Source organism: Xiphias gladius, chromosome 19 (genome assembly GCF_016859285.1).
Source record: "Xiphias gladius isolate SHS-SW01 ecotype Sanya breed wild chromosome 19, ASM1685928v1, whole genome shotgun sequence".
NCBI classification, from domain to species: domain Eukaryota; kingdom Metazoa; phylum Chordata; class Actinopteri; order Istiophoriformes; family Xiphiidae; genus Xiphias; species Xiphias gladius.
In genome coordinates, this window is record NC_053418.1 from 17373153 (window position 1) to 17394099 (window position 20947).

The window sequence follows — 20947 nt, forward strand, 5'->3', positions numbered from 1 at the left end:
GGGCCCAGTCAGAGGTCTCTGGACCAGGTTTTCGTCAAGGATCTCAGTACTTTGCTCTGTTCAGCTTTCCCAAAACCCTGGCCAGTCCCTGTCCCCTGCTGCTGAAATACACCCCCACAACATGATGCTGCCACCACAATGCTTAACTGTTGGGATGGTATTGGGCAGGTGATGAGCGGTGCCTGGTACCCTCTAGAAATGACGCTTAGAATTGAGGACAAACTGTTCAAATTTTGGTTTCATCAGACCAGAGAATCTGGTTTCTCAGTCAGAGGGTCTAAGTACATTTTTGCGAATTCAAAGCGGCTTTAACTGAGGAGAGGAGTCCGTCTGGCCCCTCTGCCATAAAGCCTAGATCGGTGGAGTGCTGCAGTGATCGTTTTCCTTCTGGAAGCTTCTCCCATCTCCACACAGGATCTCTGAAGCTCAGCCAGAGTGACATTGGGTTCTTGGACACCTCTCTTACCAAGGCTCTTCCCCAATTGCTCAGTTTGGCCAGGGGGCCAGCTCTAAGAAGAGTCCTCGTTGTTCTGCACTTCTTCCATTGAATTATGGAGGCCACTGTGCTCTTGTGAACCTTCAATGCAGCAGAAATTTTGTTTGTAGCCTTCCCCAGATTTGTGCCTCCACAGATCCTATCCGTGAGTGCTGCAGGCAGTTCCTTCCACCTCATGGCTTGGTTTTTGCTCTGAAATGCATTGTCAGCTGTGAGACCTTATATAGTCCCAAATTATTTCCAATCAATTGAATTTACCACAGGTGGACTCCAATCAAGGTGTAGAACAATCTCAGAGATGATCAAGAGAAATAGGAGGCAACTAAGCAAAATTTTAAGTGTCATAGCAAGGGGTCTGAATATTTGTGTCAATGGGATATTTCAGTTTTTCCTTTTTAATCAATTTGCAAAAAATTCTAAAATTCTGTTTTTGCTTTGTCATTACAGGGTATTGATTTATGGGGAAAAAAATTAACCTAATTATTTTAGCACAAGGCAGCAACATAGCAAAATGTGAAAAAAATGAAGGGGTATGAATACTTTCTGAATGCACTGTATTTAGTCAGCCTGTTGTTATAAAAATATTGTTAAAGTTAATGGTGAACCTATAACTTATCGAATAATAAAATAATAATAATAAATAAGTTTAAACCCTTTTGCCAGCACCTGAAGCCACAATGAATAAAGTGAAAATTGAAAATCGGTGTGAAAGGGCTTGTATTGAAGAATCCAGTCCTGCTCTTTCAACGCTTCTGAGAGGTATTGTTCACCCACTCTACCTCAGCTCTCCAGCTGAAATCTACTGAATAACCTTTTCAGTTCAATTAACCCTATGCTTCTGGCTATAATTATCCACAGACAAAGTATTAAAAAGGGAGGTGTGGCTGCACAGTTGGTGAAGAAGGGTAAGGTAGAAGTTAAGAGGTTTTCCATGCACCTCTATTCAAGTCTACCTTATGCCTGAAGACATTTTTAGAAGTGTGATAAGGTTAGTTTTTCATTTGCTTGTGCTATATAGCAAAGAGGTGCCTGGGTTGGCCCAGAGACATAAGGAGAGATGTGGGGACAAGCTGTAAACATGAGAAACAACCTGGCGGATACCCTTTGTAACCCCTCTCCCTGATTTTCGAACACACGCACACACACACACACACACACACAACAACTCTCAGCGACTTGTAAACCTGTCATGGTTTTGTGTCCTCTCGCCTTTGCAATGATGTCATACGGTCTGGGCCTCTGGGCTTCCTGGATGGAGGAGCATTCAGGTCGCGCAGCTCTTGCTGGGTGGTGATAAAGTTATCAGACATTTAATGGGGTCAACAACTGGAAGCCTATTTCATAGGTGTGTTGTTATTGTCAGCACTTAGAATAGGTTGACCTTTGTTAGCAGCTCAAGGGTAGAGAGAGAGGCTTTTCTGGTGAAAAACACTACTCAACACATATTTATGAAACCCCACATTATCACAGATTACTAAACTTTACAGGTCAGTTCTCTACATACATCGTGTGTTTTTAAATCTCCAAACACAATTAACACCTGCACAGACACAAACCTACATCACAGACTAATACAGAAGTCTCATCAGCACCTAACTTCTGTTCACATGCACCTCGAGGTGATAATGCAGGAGGTCAGGTGGAGCGTTTTTTTTAAAGAAAGTAATATGGGGAATGGGAAATCTTCCAACACTGCATAATGCATGTGATCGTCATCCTGCTCAGTGGTATCTCAATATTTTTTTCTGTTAACCAAGGAAAGTGCTCCGCCCACCTCAGCCTCAAACAATAATTCTTTCTCAGAATACTCCTTATCAGTACATAAACCATCACGATGAAATGTGCAGACCTGCATTAGCTGAAGCCCTCCAGCTCCTGACACCAGCCATACTTCATGTTGACTCTTTTTTGAGTGTATCTCAAAGATCACTCTGCTCCATTTGCAGAGGAAGAAAGCGCTCTCAAGTGCCATTAGACACAAATAAGCCTCACTGAAGTGATACTCCACCCAAAGTCTTTTGAGTATCAAACTCTTGCCCCCGGCTTTAAAGGTGGCTGTGAAAAGTTAACTTCATCATTCCTTGCATCCGGCTTGCCAATTAAAAGACTGCAGCATGTTATCTTTGTTATTTTCCTCCTTAGAAAGCAGATCATTCTGTCCAGTAGGTTACTTTGATTACGCTTTTTTATGGCAATAAACGTTTGAAAGCCCGGAACTCTGACCGTATGGCCCTGATTGAACAGAACTGCCAGCAGCTACTTTAGATTTTCACTTGGTTGCTACAATAAGCTCAAGCACTCAGAGTGCTAATTTAGGAATGTCCCCAGCATTTGCAGTCTTTTGTGAAGAAAAAAAAAGAGATTATAAAAAGACATGCATTTGCTCCCCCTGAGAGTACGAATTTAGACTGGCATTGACACTTTGAGAGATCAGGTCTCTGTCACATTATCTGGGCATCCAAGAGTAAAAAACATGCACTAAGCAGCGGGTACTTTTTTTTGGTCATAAATGTTTGATCTATTCTTTGCCATTATGCACTCTAACTGCGGGGCTTTTAAGAATCCTAGTTGATGCCAAGCTCCAGCAGTGAGGACCAATTAGACACAATGGTGTTATCTGGACAAGGACCAAGCTGCAGTGCAGGACTGGCGACTTATGAAAAGTACATAAGGGTGTGCTGGCGCAGGGCATGTTGCAGGAGGGTTGCTATGGTGCCCACAGTAGTCTACATCACACAGTTTAGGCGGGCTTGCCATATCTCCACTGCGTGGCACTTTGAGCAGTTGCAGGAACGAAGCAGAGGGGGAGACAGAAAAAGAATTCATTACAGGAGGATTACGCTCCCAGCATGCCAAGTCTCTTGCAGGAATGTGTCATGCTGCATTTAGTATGTAAGTGTGTGTGTGTGTGTGTGTGTGGGGGGGTGAAAGAGAGAGGGAGTGCTATTTTGCGTGTCCATGGTTTTTGTGTGCTTTGCCAGAGTTTACACCTTCATTATAGCCAATATCTGGTAAATTCATTGTTATAATTGTCTTCCCAAATGCTTTACATTCCCTGGCGTACAGGCACTAATTAAAACAAAGTGTAGTCATTAAAGATCAATTGCATACCAGCTTATCACCATTCAGTGATTGTTTAACTGCATGCAGATGCATGCTAATAAAATGAATAGCTTACCTACAATTACTGCATTGCACACAGCCACAAAGGTGAAAGCCTTTACTGTATAATAATATCACAGGTACAGTATTTTTATTTTCCCTTTCATCCAACAACTATAACAGTCTCATATGTTCTTGCAGATGGGTACATGACCTTATTTGCAGTATCTGTGGCCCTTCATTGCAGCCTCTGTAGGCTGTTCAATAATAGACTTTTCTGCATCTCACGTGTGGAATCTAATTATAGACTAATTTGCACTTCACAGGAGAAGATAGTGGGCTTAGCTTGGTGTAGAGCATGCACAGCCATCTAATAAAAAGACTTTGTGTTTTATTGAATCCCCTCAGTAAGAAGCACATTTCACATCCAGCCACAGGATTGTAGCCAAACAATTATGTCAGTAACATTTAGTTGGTGAGAGCAGACTCAATAGTGATTGATGGCTGTATAAACATTTGCTTATTTGAATAAGAGTGGGTTCCTGACAAATACGCTACAGACTAAATTACCCCCTGAGTTGGATGAGCTCTAATAAGCACTTGGTTGTAATCATCTCACAAAGCAGCGTTTCATTGTACCACAGAATCGATGTATTGCATCCAATACATGGAGAAGCTCTCGATGTGGCCTACCCATCATATCTGCATGATGACAGTAAGAGGTGAAAGCAGCTGTCTCCAGGCACTGAGCAGCACCCTGACACTGCACTGTCAGTCAATAAAGTTTCAAGGACACGCTAAACTCCCAAGTTTTCTGCTAAGCCCGTCCTCTTTCCCTACCTTCTCTGTTTACCACGCTTTACCTCAAAGATGCTGACTTGTGGAGAAGTGTGGAACTGTCAGTTCAGGAAGATGAAGTGTACGTGCACCTCCCACTATCTCAGAGTAGGGCTCTACTGCCTCCGCCAGGAACTCTACACAATTAGTCCAGAACCTCCAGGGGGTGGCTGTTCATGGGAGATGAATGCTTGCAGGATACCAACTCGACTCATGTGTGTGCATGTGTGCGTTTCTGTCTGTCGTGGGGGGCAAAAAGAAGTGCGAGAGAGACTTTAACACTTGACGGCACTGAACCAACAGTTTCCGATAACATTAAGAGAGAAAAAAATTCAACTGTGTCACCCATTCTAAGAAAACTGAGTATATAATAAGGCCACAGTGTCAGAAGCACACATTATTACAGGACATATTGCACTCTGCAGCTTTTATAATTCATTAATGTTGGAAGATCTTTGTTTAGAGAAAAATACATGCACTCAACCACCTTAAGGAGACTCGCCCCCTTTTTTCACCCGTGGCAGATCACAAAGAGGTTGTGAAGCCAGAGGAGAAAAAAACCGTCATGTGTCACTGATGGGTTTTTTTTGCACGTTCAGTTTTTTTCTGAAACTGGCATAAACTCAACATCCCCTTCGGCCCACTTTAGACCCCAGAACAGTCTTCAGTTCAATAATGTAACACTACTCACTGCCAGAGTTAATAGTAGCAAGTTTCAGGGTGAAGAAGTTTTCATTTTAAATAATTATGTCCACTTCGGTCCGCGCTCACCCACTTCAGGCCTTATGTTAATGCCTCTGAAAGATCGGACATGGTTGCATGTGCGTTTTTCTCTCTTTCTTCATACAATATACAGTACATTTTGAAATTAGCTCTGATCCCTCTCGGTGAAAAACGTATATTTTTATCTTCCTTTCTACCAGCTATCTGTTATAAAATACCTCTTCACATATAAAATATCCATCGAAATCAAGAGGTTTTGAGATCATTTGTCTCTGAGTGTATATTGTGTCCTTGTGACTGATTGTGACTGAACACCAAGTGATTTGGATTAGATTTTTGTGAAAGTCCCTTCATTTTCTGTTCATATGAAAGTTATTATATCCTGCATAGTTCACTTAATAGGAACTAAAACCGGCTACTATAAGGTCAACGATTTTAATTTACCATACAAAATTTTATTTTCTGTCTGGTAGTTCACAAAAACAAAGTCAGTGTTGTTTATGTTTGTATTTGCTGTTGCATTTGTTTTTATGACCAAAAAGCAGTACATAGCATCCACATAGATGCTACATACAAATGTAATGTGGGCTTATTCACTGTAAAGAAAACCCTCTCAGTTTCACTAGGATTGGGTTGATTGGGTTCCATGTGATCTACATAGAGAGAAAAACTAACAGTGAAAGATATCTTTTTCTCTAATGAAACACCTCCAGAGATGTTTTCAGCTACTAAAGCTCATTGCAGATCTTGTGTGGGAATAAGGTCTGACAATGTGAGACTACTAGAGATGGAAAGTGAGAGAGATGGCAGAAAAAAATGTGGGTGCAGGTGATCATTTGTTGTTGTTTTTTCTGTCATGGCTTTCTTTCCACCCACAGATAGAGAGAAACTATTTGAACCTTTTCTGGGCCAGAAACTGTGTCTGCTGCTCTCCAGTGGTCTCTCTCCCTTGTTACTTTCACTGGAGAGATTCAACCCACGGCATTTCCCACACTGAGACGCATCTGCCACAAACCTGTGAATTTACACACACATAAGCCCCAAGACAGATGCACAAACATTGTTCCCAGTACATCCACAGGAACAAAAAATATGTCATATTTCTGTTAGAACTACAGTCAAACTCAATTTCTTAAAGTGCATCTGACTTTTTTTAAAGTCGCATACACTGAGAGAGAAAACTAAGCAGACTAAATGCCACTGTTGTGAAATCAGCTGCTCTCCCTGAAATGGTGCCACATATGCAGGATAGAAATGTCTGCAAAGTCTTACATCTTCATTCTACACACACATATGTATGCACGATAGAAAGAGTGGGGGGGTTAATTGAATTTATCTTACATTTGTACTCACTCTACAGACAGCTGGGTTGGAAACAGACAACAGAGAGATACCAATGGATATACAGTACAGAATTGGGCCGAGAAGCTGCACAGGTATAGGAACCCTATCTCTACAGTTGATCTCCATTGGGAACAAACACTGCTCTGAAGTCTGAGAGTCAGCAGTTTCATAGTTTTTTGCAGCTCTGTTTACCATATTTGCAAGATTTCTTATGTAGATCGGCTTTAGTCTCCCAGGACAGAGACGCAAAGGTACCGAGGTAGTGAAGCTGTGCAGTGGTGCACTGTTCTGGTGCTGCTGGGTAGCCTTATAGCTCCCCCAGCTGGACAAAGACAAACAATCAGGCTGTAACATGTAATGAATTCTGGCAGACTTTAAATACTTGTCAGTGCCAAGGTTACACCTATTGCATTATGACAAAATTGCTCTGCTGGAATCAACGCTTTTATTTAAACAGCTTTCCAGTTGTTTCCCTCTGTCATACTCATGTCCTTTGACTGTCAAATAATCATATCAATGATAATTACTCAGGGCAGGTGAAACTTTGACAAACTCATTATATAAATCTCAGAGCAGCCTGGTAAGATTCCATAGAACACAATTTCAACTCACATAGGTTTTTAGTGTTTTGAGTGTTTGCTCGGGGTGCAGGATGCACCATTAATCGTTTCCTTTGAACCCGGGAACAGAGCAACAACAGAGATACAATACAAGTCACAAAGGCAGAACTGATTGTGCAGGGGAAATGTAAATGAAAGGCTTGTGTCTTGCAGAGGCAGGGAGGGAGAACTGGGGCAGAGGAAGGCACAGGGTGCTCAGAATGGTTTGTTTCTCTGCAGACCAGTCTCTTCCAGGATGTTCTTTTGACATCACAGATGTTTGGATGAAACGAGCAGGCACAATTCGGGTTGGCCTGAGTTCAGCTGGGTCTGTGAATGGTGCCTTTCAAAGCTCCGCTGAACCACATGACGCCCAGGACCTCAGTGACAAAGCATCACTAGACTAACTCAAAATTGCAAACATAAAAGGATCCTAAAACGCACAAATACCGTTTTTGTTGCTCATATGAGATGATATTTTAAATGCACCGCTGCATGACACGTAATCCCTCTGGTATTTTCAGAATGAAATAACACAGCGAATAGAAATCTTTTAGAACATCCTTCAGATCTGCTGTCAGTGATGAACCATTTAAAGCTATGTGTGGTGAAGAGCGAAATTTTATTTTTACAGCAATTTCTCAAAGTGATATTGATTTAATTACCTTTCACTATTTCATCTGGGTATAGACCACATCTGAGTTTTCTAATTTGTTCATCTCATTAGATCTTTCATCTTTTATCATTCAGGCTAAGTGAGAATTACTCAGTTACATAGTCCTCTTTGCATTTATGAAGACATGAGATACAGAATAAAAAGCCTCTTCGCTGATGAAATAGTTACCTGCGATTTGAGCAGGTGTGTGGAGGCCTGCACAAACAAAACTATCCCCCTGCTCCATAGCTTTTTCACTCTGACTGAAGAGGCCAAGATATCCAATTAATAATACAGGTTAAAGTTGACTTTCCACTGGCTGGTCCAATCACAGTAGGTGCGGCCGCTAATTTGGTGAACAGAGTCATGGCAGGAGGGGGTTGGCCACTTGGGGAAAAGCGAGGCAAAGGAGAAGGGATGAATCAGAGGAAGCATAAGGACTGAGGGAAAGATTGAAGCACCCCGACAGCTCAGCTTGCATGGCAAATGAGGAAGCTGACTGAACAAAAACATCTGCTGAATCTGTAATGGGAATGATCAGACCACTTCGGGAGAAAACCATGTACTACAGCAAAAAACAAAAAACAAACTTTTTTGACAACTGGAGTTAAATAAGTCTCTCTTTCCCTATTGATATCCCAAAAATGTCTCTTAAAGTTAAGGTGAATGGCCTGCCTTATAGAGCAAGAAAAGATGGCGCGTTGTTGAAATGAGTCTTTGTTCATAAAATCTGCACATACATGTCATTCCGCATTCCCATTTTTGACAAAAATCATAGTTCAGCCTTGTGTTTGCTACACAACAAACTACTCTCTACTCAGTCCAAGGCAGTAGGACATGAGGGGAATGGCTTTCTGACGGGACATGTGGCTCTTTCTATTTCAGAGCACCCACATGGATACTCAATCAAAAGCAGCACTCTTGACTTTATGCAGGAAGCCAGTGACTCTGCACTCTGCAAAGGAAATGTCTGAGCTTGCAAAAAAAGATATTGCCAAAATGTAGTGTATATATACACACCTCATGGGGACTGCAAAGTAGTCTCAAGTCTGACAAGCAGCCACGGACGATGCTCAAGCACATCCACTGTTCCTAAATTCATACACAGAAACTGACGGCAGTGTTGCCTCAGCAAGCTAAGAAATATTCCCGCCTGCTTTCTTTTTGTTCTCGATCACCCTACATCCCGCTATCTCCATCACATCTTTCACACTTTGGTTTATGAATCCAAACTGATGGCAGGCAGGCTTCTTTTCAAACTTTGAGAAAAGTGACTCTGAATAGTACATGTAGCCCTTTCGGCTCCTGGGGGCTTTAACACTCCAGAGCTTTCTTGAATGGCGCATTTCAAAAGTGGAGAAATGAAAAATATTCCAAACAAAGAAGGTGGGGAAGCAAAAAAAAAAAAAAGTATTTCCAAGAATTCAAGTAATGATAACCTTAGAAAGTACAGGTAATAAAGTGATTTACGAAAGTTGGAGATACTATTTGTTTTATAAAAAAATAACTTTAGCCACACATTACCAGAATTTCACTGTTGTTTCATCATTTCCAGTGGAGATCTAACCTATCGTTATAAGCTCTTAAAGAAGGCATTCTCAGCAGTATTATCTTGACGCAATGTCATCATATCATAGAGTGCCCTTATTCTGAATGAATGTTTTCATCTATTCTTGAAAAGCTTCCCCCATGGCTATATCATAATATTTCATTACTTTGCTGTAATTTTCACAGGAATAAATTGCTCAAAGTATGCTGGCTTAATTCGATGCAGCTATGGTGCTTTAGAGTTTGAAATTGAATTTCACCTACCTTCAAAGTCTGGTAACACAATTAAACTTTGTTCTTTGACTTTAAATGTGATTTTATTCTGAAGTGTCTTTGTTCTGAATGTCTTTTCTTAGAAGTTAATTGCATTTTCAGCTGGTATTGTTCAGCAGTATAAAATTGGCATTTATGACATCTAGCTTATATCTCTACTCACAGGCTGCCCTGTTGTCAAATACCTCACTGCAAGGTGAAATTAACACTTTTGTATTTTTAATTTAATGGAATCTGGGTTATAGCAGAAGTCTACACAATGAAAGTTTCTATTTTTTTATTTTTATTTTATTTCTTCTTTTCCTTTCTTTGTTTTGTTACTTAATGGGTCTTATGTTCTCACTGAATTTCACACGAAAGAACCCCTCTTTTAGTGGCAGAAAATTTCAATGGTTCATTAATTTGCTTTCCCTATTGATATCCCAAAAATGTCTCTGAAAGTTTAGTGAATGGCCTGCCTTATAGAGCAAGAAAAGATGGTCTCATTTAACGATGTCATTGCCGCTCTAGTTAACCTCTGGCTTCTTTTTTAATGGGTTACTCACATGGAACAGGTTTGATTTATATTCCACTTATTCGTGGACATAAATGTGAAAAATATGGGTCAGCCCACCACAAAAGCCTCAGTCTTAACCTGGGATTATCACCTTAAGGCAATTACAGTTTGCAGAATGGAGAGTTAAATATTTGTTAAACACTCCATAATTATAAGAACCACAGTCTAACACTTTTTCCTCTAAAGTCATGCTCACAACAAGTACATGGATAAAAGGTCCTGCACATCTTCAGAGAGTGAATGACTCTTAAGCCCAGGGTGAGAAAAGGGACAAACACAAGAGCAGAACAAGCAAAACAATAGACGGTCCGCTGGGTTTTTTAAATACATATTACAGCTGAGTATCCAGCCAATCAGTTCATACAAGTCCAGTTCCCCTGGAACCTCCACAGCAGCCATCTGTGAGCGAAGCAAAGAGAATAAGCAACAGGGAGTTCGGGTACTCTGGAAGTGCTGAATCAAATCTGCACCACCAGCTGCAAGAGGAGCACAGGAAGATGTGGTGGCCCGGGAGCAAAAGAAATATAAGAATAAGTAGAGGAGAAGATCTGCTTTCGATATAATTAGAAAATAATGCATACATGTTAGCTTGCCAAGGTTTCTCGGTGGAGGAGAGGATTTCATTGGCTTGGCATTAGTAAAATAAATAAAAAAGGTTCAAATACTTGCTTAAAATGTATTCTCCTTTCCATCACAATGCTAAGCTGTATTAGAAAACATGCATAAATTATCATGAGAGAAACGCAGCAACTGAAACTCTATGAAATTATACCACCCAATGCTTTTAGGGACAACTGTGCCCTCCTCTAAAAAAGGGGACCAAATATTTGATTGAGTGACTTGATAATGAGGGCTTGACTACAGAGAAGTACCTTTCCAGAATACTGCTGATGAAGATGAGATTGGAAGGGTAGAGGCAGCACTCCTGTGCAGTTCTGTACTTGTACATGCTCTCGGTGTTTGATCTTTCGGCCTTAGAGCTCGGCTAATTATGTGAGAATTCATTTATCTCACAGTTTAAAAATAACCAGAATGTCACAGTGCACTCCGAATCCCTAGATCTGTTTAGATTGGTTCCAGCTGGATCAAAATCTTCCTTCCAGTGCTTTTGGATGAATTTTTCCTCCCAGCTTGCAGTTCACTGGGGTCCTGAACACTGAGATTTCCATTTTATGGGCCTTCATTAAATTCTAACTAGTGCTATAACTCCCTTTGATTCAAAAGCTCTTCACTGCACTTTTGGCCGCACACGTACATGTGGGATATGTCCTGCAGTGATGTACAAGCAGCATTGCAGCATTATAGGCCCTTAACTTTTGAATCTTCGGCAGTAAAGAGGTTAGCACAGTGGACTAGTTACTGGTGGTGCCTGTCACTGTAGTGTGCACTGCACTCTGATCTACATCGTTCTGGGCTTTAAGTACTACTTCATGCCCTGAACAATTATGGGCTGCTTCAATACAGTCTGCCGGAGAGAAAACTGAAGATGTATTGGTGCGAACAGTACAGTTTCTACTAGTGAATTATTCATCTGTAACATTACTGGAGAAATGATTTAGATCTTTCTCTGGATTGCTTAATTCACTTTCATCTGTAATTTCTAACACCCAGCTCTGTCACGAGTGCTTCTATAGGAGCTTTTTCTTATGCTGCGTTTCCACCTTAGAGCACAACATTGAACAATTGTTGCATTATTATATGCAGGTAACTGCCAGTATTTTCTGATGACACTCCTGTCCTTCTTTCTCCCCCAGTCAAACACTAAACAATTTTTGCCTTTTCATCGTCATTCATTCTTTTCCCACTTTTCTTTTTCACTCGCCTCCCAACTTGGCTTAGAGATGCTTTGATGAATGGATGCAGTCTGCTTTAAAGAGTTCATCCACTTCTACCAAAACCTGCAGCCCCCTCATCTGTTTGCTCCTAATGCATCATCTCTAATCATCATCCCTGCCAAGCACATCCATTCAGTATGTCGGGAATCCCTATCAGCTACAAACTGAATGTAGATCTAATGGTCCACAGTTGACTGGGCAGGAGGCGGCCTGCTATTAAGGCACGTACAGGGGGATCATGTCTTAATGCATGTTCCACTGAATCCAGCAGGAGCAGGCACAGTTGATCCAGTGGCACCTTATCACATAAACACATTAATAACTGCCACAAAGACACAGATGACTTATGGGGTGGTGAAAAAGCATCATCCTCCGCAAACGGTGTGCTGTACAACATAATCAATTCCAGGACAGTACAAATACATGCCACTTTATTATTACAAATAATAAATTAACATTGGGCAGCTGGTAATGCAACCAATTTGTCTTTCTGAGGGTTGCTAATGGCACAAAACACTCTGCGTGAACTCACGAAACAGAACGTTGGATATTCTGGCACTTTCCATTAAAAATTGAAATGCAATCAGTGCTGTAATCTTCGGCTTGCAGCTCTGGCTGAAGTCAGTGGAGCTGAAACAACAGCCAACCAGTCAATCATATACATGGACGCTTTATATTCTACATTGTGACAAATCTGAACTGATGGAGGACTGACTAAATGTCCCCCAGAGCCTGCCTTTGCATTGTGTTTTTTACACACAGCTATGAACTCCATTTGACCTTCCATAAATATCTTAAGTATACAGAATTTTTCCATATTCTTTAAACTGGGGTTGTCCATTTGCTGCCTTTGCTCACTAAGTATCCTCTCATCAGGTCGCTGGGTCACAGACACTGGGTTGAGCGGCCTGAGTTGTCTGCGGTGTGGAATACCACTGAAGCCCCCCCCCCCCAACACCCATACACACACACACACACACACACACACACACACACAGACTCAGCCGTAATGAATTAAAAGATGAATTATGTGTCCTGAATTTCACAGAAAGTGACGTTAGCAAGAGCCACTATAAAGCTGTACCTCATATACACACTGAGAGGGGGAGGGAGAAGGAGAGGGCATTAGTCTTTGTGTTCTGCATACACTATGTGGTATAGTTAGTGTGTGTGTGTTTGTGTGTGTGTGTGTGTGTGTGTGTGTGTGTGTGTGTGTGTGTGTGTGTGTGTGTGCGCACGTGTGTCTGAAAAAGGGAAAGCACGTAAAAGTTGGTGCGTAGAGGGCGTGGGAGTGTAGGAAAACAGAGAAACTATACAAAACACACAAACACAAACACACATACAGCAGGCCTCCTTCCCACAATTCAGTGGCTCAGTAAAGCTCAGACGTCGTAAACAGGATTTATGTCATTTAATTACGCTTCTGTACAATTACCTTTATTTACAGCTGCATGAGGCAGACAATGGGGAACTCATGGCAGAGTGAACCAAACAGAGAGGTCGTGATTTCTGTCCTTTACTTCTCATTGTTTCCAAGATATGAGAACACTCCTCAGTATGTAAGCTCCATGTTTTGCTTTGGTGGAGCTGCATATTTACATTTATTGCAAATTGGTTCTTCTTGTGTTGGAATATTAATTGTAGTTGGTTTGTAAGTCACTTTTGGTTTATGTCATAACCTTAGGTTTGGAAAATGGATGGCCAGTGTGTTTTCTATTTAAAGATGTTCAATTCAAAATTTCAAAACACATGTAAATGTAGAGCTCAGCATCCCTAGCCTGCTAGAAATGTATCCTGAGATTGTGCATTTCCTTCTGTTATGATCTCCTCTTTATGCACATCTTTCATTCCCACCAATCTATTCCCTAATTTGAGAGGAAATGTGAGTCTGACCTCCCCCACAATGGTGATGTATTTTCCTGCCTCTTTCCTTAAACAATATTAGGACACCTCTCTCAGATTTGATGTTACAGTGCCATCTACTGGCCAGTCCAAACATGTTCCAGGTTTTTCCTGGTTGCTGGCAAAGAAAATAAATCAAAAAATGTGATTCTGTGTGCCATGCCTGTTTTCTTTGACAACAACAGAGGTCCTTTCTGACAACTGTTCCCATCTCTGTGTCAAACCATCACACAGACACATAGCAGTGTCTGTGTGTGCTGGCTCCCTGCCATGTGGCAGACTCACAGGGTTGCACTGTGACTGTTGGCATTGTTGTCACTTCAGGAAGACGTTGAGTTTCATCAGCATGGGCATTGTGGAGCAAGAGTCACACATTATATCGTTGTAGATTTACAATGAGGCATTTTAAAAAAGAATCACATTACATCTCCAGGAAGATATATGACAAAAGAAGGTTTTATGTGCATTATCTGTCGTTAGCTATTTATGAATATTTGCAGTTGGATTTTTGCAGATGAATGGTACATTGTGTCCTTTTTTTCTCAGTCTTATTCAGACAAAACATCTCTTGTTTTAGGGTTGCAAAATCTGGCCAGGAGAGGGGGCTTTACCCACACTTTTCCTCTGACTGTAGTTATTGGCATTATTTGAAGATATTGGGTCAGGCACGGCATGGAGACCAACGAGTCACAATACCTATCTGTCAGATTTCTTGAAATTGATACCTCAGATAAACTCATATGATACATATCTAACTGAAACCAATCAACATCGCCTTTTTTGGAAAGTGCTTCTATGTCAGGCATCTTGTAAAGACCTTTAAAGTTGTGGATCTACTTATTACTAACTACTTTTCCTTATAGCATCTACTTATAACTAATATTGTTCGTGAACAGCAGAATCTGAATCTGTTTCTCTTCACATCACAGGCTTTGCACTGGCCTCGTAAGAATAGCCTGTTTTTTTTGCATTTTTGTTTGTGCATCATGCCCTTTCGTCAACCCTTCTGAATGGGATGGGACATGAAACCAAGCTCAGAAATGCAACATGGCCCGAGGCACTGTGACTGAATGCAGAGCTTTACTTCTCATTATGGTACTCATAAAGAGGCTTTTGGATGCCGCTGGCCTGGGGAGGTCCGTGGAGAAAAGTTAAGAAAAAAAAAAAGAAAAGAAAGAAAGAAAGAAAGAAAAAGAGAGAGGCAGATAGAGGAAAGAGCAGAACAAGACTAGCAAGTCTGGATTTGCCAGTCACAAGACAAACATGGCACAAAGATAAAGGACTAGCTTTCACACATTGAAATTCAGAAATCTATCTATCTATCTATCTTTCTAATTTTCTATGTGATGCCATAATCGCAGCAAACGTCTGAAAGAAAAGTGCAACATTAGTTTACGCTCTGTACTGCCACATACAGTGTGTATGTATTCACCCAGCCCTTGATTATGAAATCATAATCCGCCATTGTTGTGGAAAGTGAGACAGGATGAACAGCAAAACCATCTCACTCACTGCACTGTTGCAGTCAGTGTCTTGAGGCATTTTTACAGTGTTTTTGAAGTCAGTGACGAAAAGGACAGATAGAAATAGTTCCTTTCTGACCAGTAATGATAAAACCATACCTGCTGATCTGGAAACTAACTACTGGGAAGACATCAAACTCTCCTAGCCTATTCAATAATGCACCAAAACACACCACTAAAGTCTACAGGCTTCTTCAAGACTTAAATCAAGAGTGCTGGGACAACTACTATATCCTGATTACAGTTGCTGAGGGGACACAGCAGCTCGGCAGCTGGAGGACAGAGGATGTGAGTGCGTGTTTATGTGTGGGTCTTTGTGAGGGGTGGTAGGAACATTAGCTAGTAAAAGCAGGGGATAAAATACTCTTTAATTAATTGCAGAGCAAGTTTTGCCCTCTAGCAAAAAAGTTTGCCTGCTGTTAACAAGAGACCCTGAGAAGACTGCTGCTGGTAAAAATGCAAGCTCCTTGCTGCAGGGCCTTTTCCACTCAAACTGAAATCTGTCCAAACATTGGCATCAAGATCATTACAGCGAGTGCCAGAGAGGCCACAGGTTCAGTCCATGGTTCAGTTACTGAAATGTACTATATATACTGTAGTACATTTATATATAGTGTATAAATAAGTAAATAATCTTCTATTATTTGGGGCAGCGAAGCTTACATTGGCAATCAGCAAGATGAACAGTATAGCAGTAGAAGCTGCTTTATATTAAATAAAGGCGACATTTTGTGCCTATTTCTGCTGGAACAAATGGGTTAAGCACATAGGATGAATATCTTTCCTCTTCTTATGGCTTCTCCTAGATTTTCCCCACCTGCAGTGCCCTTATTTTTCACAGTGGTGTCTAATCCAGCATCGCTCTTCCACTTAGCACAAAACAGAGCTTCCCACAGTGTTACCCTAGGAAGCCTATGGGAGCTGCTCTGCTGAGACCCAACTTCATCGCATTGTAAGTAAAACACTTTTTATGATACCCATTCCAGGGAGAGGATTATGCCAAATAGATAGCAGGCATTCACCTCTTGCCTCTAAGCACTGCTGATTTATAATGCAATCTATTTAAATTTGTTTTGCATTATTCATGTGTGAATATACTTTTTTTCACAAGGATAATTTGCTTGTTATCGAGCCACTGAATGATATAAAAAAGCTTTGTAAGAAAGTGGAGTAGTATATAGCCATTTAGATTTTTGATATAGGCCGCCACTGCTGAAGTGATCAAAGAAAATGTTGCTGCCACATTGGATAGTCGGTGTGTAAGTTATTAACAGCCGCCGTCATAATGTCACAACCAGCTGTATAAACTGCGTCTCTTGGCATGCAGAGGTCCTTTGATCTTACAGTGCCCTCCTCCTATTTCCTGCCACTGCTGCTTTGGTAAATGTGAGACAGCAATGCTAAGAATGAGCCATATTTCAGGGGGAAAATGTTTATTTTTATTTCCACGTCATACATTATCTTGTTGCCATCCTTATAAAGCCAAATAATTTAACCCTCGTGTTTTGTTGCCACGTTGACATTTACTTCATCATTATTTGGGGTACCACAGACCCCAATGCTGCATGTGTAAAAATCACAAAAAATATCGCAATTTTTTTTTTTTTTTTTTTGACCTTAGTAAAACCCAATATGCAGAAAAGTATTAAAGAGGTAACCATTACCTTTACCACAGACTGAGCTGGCACATTTAATGAAGGGCATAAAACATGGAAATGAATTAAAAGGATCAGGAAATGCTAATTTTAAATATGTTAAATGGGCCAATAAACTGTTAGCTGAAAAAAAGCAGAAATCCAGATAGACATATATGGGGTTTGGGAGCAGTACTGCTGTGTAAAAAGTACTGTCAGAATCAATCACAGATAAAGAGCACATGAACATCCTTTGTATTTACCCATATTTTACAGCTGGAGTCTCTAAGACCCCAAAAGTAATGAGTCAGTAGCAGACTTCTGAAACATGACATCAGTTTAAAATTATGTTTTAAGCTGTTCTTATTTAAAAAGTCATTAAGTATCAAGGTGAATGAACAATGTTAAGTATGCTGTTTGAGTTGTTAACATAAAGAGGGCCTTGGGGACACCAAACAGAACACTAGTTGTGATTTTGGTTTAGTCTCTTTGTTCCTTTATCATCCATCTATCTGTCAATTATCTACACACTTCTGAGTGAGAGCAGGGTACACCTTTGAAAGGTTACTATCACTGCCCATGTTTACCGAAATTACCAGTTCAAAGTTCTCAGTAAAGCTCCACATTTGTCTCAAAATGTAGTAGTCTGCATGTCATCATGATATTGTTAAAATAGCCCAAATCATGTTTGGGCTATTTTAACTAGTAGACTAGATCTTCTTTGTGTACCATGGGAAGCATCAAATATGAAGGAAGGAAATCAACTAGAGCATAAGCTGTGTCATTGTTGCTATGCTGAAGAATGAGTGTATGTTTACACACACACACACACACACACACACATTCCACTATGTACATACCAAATGGGCTGCACCAACAGCCACGGGGAGCCAGATCAAGCATAAGACATACACCTCAGTGTTGAACGGTGGGGGGGTTACACAGGTGATTGTAAAACACATTCAGCCAAAGTAGTAGATTTGCTGAACATAGCACAGATCAATAAGGACATGGTATGCAGCCGGGTTGTTACCCCCATGAGATTTCCTTTGCTGATCTGAACAAACTGCCTCGACATTTACATCTCTGTCTCACTCTCTACTTGACACATATGGAGACACATATACATACATGTGCATAAAAAATATGACACTAAATTCTGATATGTACTCATTTCAGCTCTGTGCGGATATATTACTGTGTGGAAGCTGTCATTGAATTTATTACCTCAGACTGTGTCAAACTCTGCTCTGCATGGATTTATGGTATAATATAACGGCCTCACTGGGTAAATATGACTAAAGCCCACTGTAAACCTGCATACACACACACACACACACACACACACACACACACACACACACACACACACACACACACACACACGTCTCTCCAAATCTGTTTTTAAGTATGAAACACTCCCCCCCTGCAGATATGAAAAGTGGTAGTAAAAAGTTTTTAGTTTGATCCATCACAGAGGGGGGAAAAAAAAAAGGCTGTGGTCAGCTTGGATTCAAGACAGATTCAGTCTATATTTATTCCACAGCTGACTCAGTTTCTATCTGTACATCAAAGTATTGAACCCCCTTTCTATTAATGGCTTGTTTGTCCTACTTATAGTAAGTCATAAACAGGCCTCATGCCTAGAAAATTGATAATGGAGAAATCCTGCAGGGCGAGTGAGATATTGCAAAGAAAAGACGGCAAATTTCAAGGGCACTATGTTTGGCATCTGGAGCTTTACTATCCTATGTAAGCTCAGTCAACTGCATTGATCCATTCTTTATTGATGTACACAGAACAATTATCCTAAAGGTAGATACAGTATTTGAGTTGGACAAAGAGATCTTTCTTGTGTTTGAGGAATTTTTCACTTATGTTTAACAAGCAGATCATTTTAATGACCTGCCTCTAAAGACTGCCCTGTGAGAATTAAGTGAGGGCCCCGCCTCCTTACCCCTGCCGTGATTTCTCATTTTGTCTCACAGCAATATTGATCTGTGCATCCTGCTACGGGGTTTAAAGAAGGATTCCACCGAGGATCGTTGACGGGATGTTGCTTCATAACACCTCTGCTCTGAATAATGCCAATAAAACGCCCAGAGGTGATCAATGGTAAAGATTCTAGCAGTGGGAGAAAATTATTTATACAAGGGAATATAGTATATAGCACACTGAAATAAAACAAGTTTAGTGTGAATAAACAAAAAGTAAATGTTATTTATTATTTTGCAATGTTGATACCTGTGTATAAACCTGTAGATGAATTACACTGATTTCTTTACCTTTTTTATTTGTTAGAATATTTATTTATGTATATTGTCCAAAGTACAACATGTCTGAGAATGGAATATGCCAGTCGCACTACTGTAACCAAACTTTCTGTTCACCATATGTGTAAAAATAATGTTATGAGTATGACATATGTGTTAGAGAGGCGCAGAAACACAGACTTTCCATGGGAGCACATAGTACGCTGCTGTCACAGTCAGCACTGAACATGTCTTTGGGGATGCTCCATTATTTACACTGTGCCTTCACATGGCCCCAATGAGACATGACAGGAGCCACAGGAAGCTCATGAATTAAACAGAGGGGCCTAAAAGCACAAGGGGAGGGTACAGGGGGATGGGGAGGCCCTAATGAGACAGCAGAGCACTAGGGCTGCAGATTGCATCGCACATGTCGCTGCGGCCTGAGGGAATTCAGAGAGGTGAGGCAGGGAGGAAGGGACATGCAGGAAAAGAGGGAGATGAGAAATCAGAGGAAAAAAAGATTTTGTTGAAGCAGTAAAACGAAGCGCAACAGAGAAAGAGATATAGACAAGAGTAGACAACAGCAAACGGGAGTGACAGAAATTCTCTCCGGAGGTTGTAATGAGACCGTCGGAGACTGGAGGAATAGCTTAAAGAGCAACAGCAGTCTTAATTTAGCCAGCGAGTCATCAATCCCTTACTGATACATATAAAAGACAGGAGTGAGGATGATGTCATGCATTCAGCGGACAGTTAGTGAGGTGTGTGATGTCTCAGCTGTTGCTCAAATAGGCTGGGCAGCGAGTAGCTTCTGGTGTCAGCATGTCTAAATGTCCGGATGGATGCGATAACCTCATTTAGGCTGTGACTCATCACCTGATGCAGCAAGCCAATGCACAGTGGCTGTGGGCAATAAAAGACTCAGGCAATACCCTTCCTGTTTTAGTGAAGTGATCAAACTTGACTAACGAGTATAGAGGTCACAGGCATGAATGTTGAATTTTGATGGATGGTGAATTTCCTACATATTTTTATATCAGTATAGGTCCTTGCACTGTATGCATGTGGCATGTTTATAATCATACTAAATGTTACCATTTGTCTCAGGATTAACCCAGGATGTGGATTAGAAGGAGCTTGTGTATGTAATGTCTCAAAAACAATTTGAGAGAATAGGCATTTGCAGAATAGGATCAGCTTTTATGTCTTTCTCTGTTGCGCACACACACACAGACACACACACACACACACACACACACACACACACACACACACACACACACACACACACACACACACACACACACACAAACTAACACACACATCTATGTGTTTTATGAGTCTGATATTTGTAAGTAACTTTTTACAGGAAGTGTATCTAATGATAACCCCTTTCACTGGCCCCCAAGGAGCTGCTGTCCATCTCTCATGGCAACCCCAGACGGGAAAAGGAACCGCCCAGCCCACTGGTGCCAGGGTGATATCATCTGATCATCAACCTCAAACGTGGGCTCTGAGCCACACAGTGCATTTTCACATAGTGGAAGGTCCTCATCCTTCACTTTCCCCCTTTTTTTTATGCAAATATTGATCCTGCAGAACAAGGGAAATTAGCTTGTCATATAAAATGGGAAGTTGTGGGCATTGTTAATATCTGAGTGGGAG

The 20947-nt window shown here is 41.0% G+C and overlaps 1 long non-coding RNA gene across 1 annotated transcript; it reads left to right on the forward strand.

Annotated features, from left to right (window-relative positions):
* Window positions 1-17729: 17729 nt before the first annotated feature.
* LOC120805764 lies at window positions 17730-20947 on the forward strand. Its single transcript, XR_005709599.1, has 4 exons — window positions 17730-17835; window positions 18207-18292; window positions 19016-19142; window positions 20692-20947. It is a non-coding gene; the product is annotated as an uncharacterized LOC120805764 (long non-coding RNA).